This window comes from Capsicum annuum, chromosome 6, assembly GCF_002878395.1.
Source record: "Capsicum annuum cultivar UCD-10X-F1 chromosome 6, UCD10Xv1.1, whole genome shotgun sequence".
NCBI lineage: Eukaryota > Viridiplantae > Streptophyta > Magnoliopsida > Solanales > Solanaceae > Capsicum > Capsicum annuum.
This window is the reverse complement of record NC_061116.1, coordinates 146,788,505-146,792,759: the sequence shown is the minus strand read 5'-3', so window position 1 is coordinate 146,792,759 and position 4,255 is coordinate 146,788,505. Positions and strand designations below refer to the sequence as shown.

At 27.4% G+C, this 4,255-nt stretch overlaps 1 non-coding gene across 1 annotated transcript; it reads left to right on the top strand.

Annotated features, from left to right (window-relative positions):
• Positions 1-3,176: 3,176 nt before the first annotated feature.
• On the top strand, positions 3,177-3,337 carry LOC124899914. The gene has a single exon (XR_007057474.1). It is a non-coding gene; the product is annotated as a U1 spliceosomal RNA (small nuclear RNA).
• The last annotated feature ends 918 nt before the right edge of the window (positions 3,338-4,255 follow it).

The following is a 4,255-nucleotide window of genomic DNA, read 5'->3' as shown; positions in this document are numbered from 1 at the left end:
ACTAGTTGATGTTAATATTAAATAGGCAACAAGTAGTGACTTTTCACCATGTTTTTTAAAATCTATTTTTTAATTTATATAATAAAAAAGTCACCAATTTGAATTAATGAAAGTATATGATTATTATTAAAAAATATAGATTATATGTTGCAACAGATAGATTATCTGTTGTAACAGATAGATTAGATGTTGCATATATGGTTTAATTGAGAAAAAGATTATTTAAATTTAAGAACTAATTAATAATAATAAGATGAAAAGTCATGACTTATCAAATAATCAAAAAGTCAGTCAGCAGCTTGATTTAATTAAGTCATAACTTTTAACAGTAATAAAAAAAGTCACCAGTTTGAATGTCATTATAAATGGAGGTGAACATTCGCGCCTTTTTTCCTAACTCATTCAAATTCAATCCTTTATAAATAGGTTCCTCCTTACTCGTTCATTCTACAACACTCTATTTATTTCTTGCATCTTGTCTTTCATATTACACCTTCAGCCACTTTCTCTTCAAAGACCAGATATCTTTTCCCTGACTCAGGTAAGTTTTTTCCTTGCTTTTTGTGTAAATATACCCAATTGGTAGTGTACGTGCTATTACATTCGAATTCTTTCCTTTACTCTTGTTTTACATTTTTTGTCAATTTATGTGTGTTTTAGATATGGCAAATCTAGTTTGGGACGTTGCTATTATGAAAGACACCATGTGAGAACTTCATAAGCAGGTTAATGACCTGTAGTAGGAGTTGGCCATCGTGAGAGAAAGGATGCTCTGGGAGATTCTCAGGCTGAGGAGGGCCCTGCTCCTGTCAGTTGAAGATTGATCAGCTAACAATAATAATAATAATAATAATAATAATAATAATAATAATAATAATAATTAGATTTTTTCTTTGATCCTATGTATTTTTTTTTGTTTAATAAAAACTTTATGTTTGATCCACTTTGACGTTTTAATTCTTATTTAATTTTCATTCTGTCTATTTTTTCTTCTCAACAAATATGTCATTGATTGGAAGTAAGGAATAATTTTGAATCCAGTAGCAATAACAAGAGTTGAAACATATTGGTTATCTGTTGGGTTTGTGGTAGGAGCTGTATTGTGTTGTTCCAAATAGATTACTCATCTGTTGCAACAGATAAATAGTCTGTTGCAATAGATAAATAGTCTGTTGTAATAGATAATCAGTATGTTGCAACAGATAACTAGTCTGTTGCAATAGATAACTCGTCTATTGCAACAGATTACCCATTTGTTTGATTCATATTATGAGCACAATAGAACCATAAACATGAATCCAATATATTAGTCTTCCATTGTAATCTATTACTTATCTGTCGCAACAGATGAGTGATCTATTTAAATGTAGGCTCTTATGTTGGATTCATGATTGGGTTCTACGCATTATTGGGAAAATAGTAGTAGCAATGTACCTAAATGACAAATTCACCTAAAAATAAAAAAATTACTTACCAAAGTCACCTATGAAGTAATGCCAAAGTGGAAAGTGATGTACGAAATAAAATTTCACCTAAAAAATTGGTCAAGTAGCAGCAATAATGGTAAAAACAACAACAATAGTCGACAAGAAAAAGATGAAGATGATAATAAAGTAGAAGATGATGATAATGAAGCAGAAGAAAGTGAATAAAGCAGCAACAACAATGAATAATAAAAATTACGAAGAGAGAGAAAACAACAACGAATGAGAACAGAGAGAAATATGTTTTTTTCCGTCCGTTTCCTGTTATATTAACTAACATTTGGATCAAAGTGTAAATTCAAAAACTTGTGCATTATTTTAAACTTCCCCAACTTTTTAAATCCATAATAAAGTAATTGTCACCTACATTCAATTATTAAGACTTGAGTCACCTACACCTCATTTTCAAACTTTTTTGTCACTTTTAACTCAGTGCCCTAAGATTCTACCATTCCATAAATTTGGAATCTGTAATGTTTGTAACGTTTGATACAACCATTAGTGGCGGCATTTTTTCCATCCAAAATATGTGGATATTATTCTTGATTAATAAAATTATTAAAAAGCCCCAAAAAAGGAGAAGCATGCCACATCAGTACATTTCTAACCTTCTTATATATATATATATACACATATATATATATGTATATATATATATGTATATATGTATATATATATATATATATTGGATTGCCTTTTTAATTAAAACTTCTTTTATTTATTAAAAATAATCACTTTAACTCAGGAAAAAATTATGTCAAAATAAATTTAACACAAAATTAAAGTTTGCAATGATTTTCGACTACACCACTATAATTTTTCTAAATATTATTTAATTTATTTAGAAAAATATAAGTACTAAATAGGGTAACTTAATAAATAATATCGTGTATTTATTAGTTTTCCTAGCAGACATGAAAAAAAGTAAATCAATAATGAAAATTGGACGAAAATCTTATTTTTAAGGTGTGTCTAAAAATAAATATGACAAGTAAATGGGTAATGTATTACTGTAATCCAATTTCTGTTTAATATCCTTATTGATCATTGTTAAATTTCTGTGTTAAGGCTCTAAATTAATATTATAATTATTTTAATATAAACTGGAAATCATAGAAATATTTTTTTGTATTAAATAATTCTATAAGAAGAAAAAAAACTTTTCAATATTTTTTGCCACATGAAATTATGAGCGAAAAAACTTAATAAACATCCAAAATAAATTTATTTTATCTATACAAAAAAATTCATAAAAATATCAATATTTTTTAATTTATTATTATTGTGAATTGTAATTATTTGTATAATTCAAACCATGTTATTTATAAAATATCTAATCTCCGACAATACTTTATTCCTCAAAAATAATATTCTAGTTTAAATTATCCAATATATGATTATGAACTTAAATAATTATGAATACTTATAAAAAAGGTATGTTTAATATTTCATTAAATAATATTAATTATAAGATAAGAAATATGATTTAAATCAATGTATTTATCTTTGTATCCTGAATTTGGGCCCGAGCTTAGCACAAGCTTGAATGAAACTAGTATTGTATACAAGGGGTGAGTAACGTGGTAATGTGGCAAATTAGAGAAGCAAACCATTTTAGTTCCACATCAACAAATAGAGAAGAGGCATAACTAAGAAGGAAGTATAATAATGGGCCAAGTAGGAATGAGCAACATACTTACCTAGACGGGGTCAATGGGTGATCAATAAGGCCCATAGCCTAGGATGGTGACTTCTATTGCACTTTGGAAGGATGCCAGCCTAAGGTCGGACCAAGTGATAAAGCCTACATCATAATTTATGGTAAAGGGAGCCTGTGTTTGTGTGGCCCCTACCAATATTAGTTCAATCCTTTTGTCCCAAATGCTCTACCGATCTGGTTGTCTTCTATTGGAGCACAATGTCGTTTAATTCATGATGAGAGACTTGTTTACCAACTAGCTTAGCATTAAATGTGAAATCTAATAGTGGTTATTCGTAAAAGAGGAAAAATAATAAATTTATATGGAGTATGACAACTCATATTCTGGTGTTGTGAAAAATTTAATTTCCTTTTAAACTCTGGAAATAACTATTTTCCTTTTAGCCTAGAGCTCTCTAGATGTCTGCTTTCTTACTTATTTTTTAAAATATTTGCATTAATTTAATTGTCTCATTTAACAAAATTGTTATGTTTTCTATGACCTTTGTAGGAGTGTAAAAAAGTACTGCTGAAAACAGTATCATAAATTTTGAATTTGAACTTGGTGGAGTGAAAATTGTTCAAAAGAATTAGTTTCATACATTGATTCATACTGGATGTTCATGAAATGACGAGGTATGTTTATCAACCATTTACTTATAGAAGTCTTCGATATATCATTAAAATACAATATATAGATTATTAATTTGATTTTGGTATTTGCGAATATTTTATATAGTTGATTATGTGTAATCTATGTAGCTGATTGGGTATTTGGAAATTTTTGAATGAATTGCTTGTTGACTTATATATATTTATGAAGCAATCATAATTGAATACACGTAATTTATATTTTTTAAATAAGTTTTGATATTTATTTATAAGTATTCTATATTTTTTCTATATGAAAGACATGGTGATTGATTAAATATAATTTGATAGTGTCTATTTTTTATCTTAATGTCTTAAAATATTCAACATAATTTTTCAAATATTTATTTTTCTAAATCAACATGTTGATGTGATTGTGTACTATTTGTGAAAAAAAGTAAAGTATAGTGTGATGAAGTCA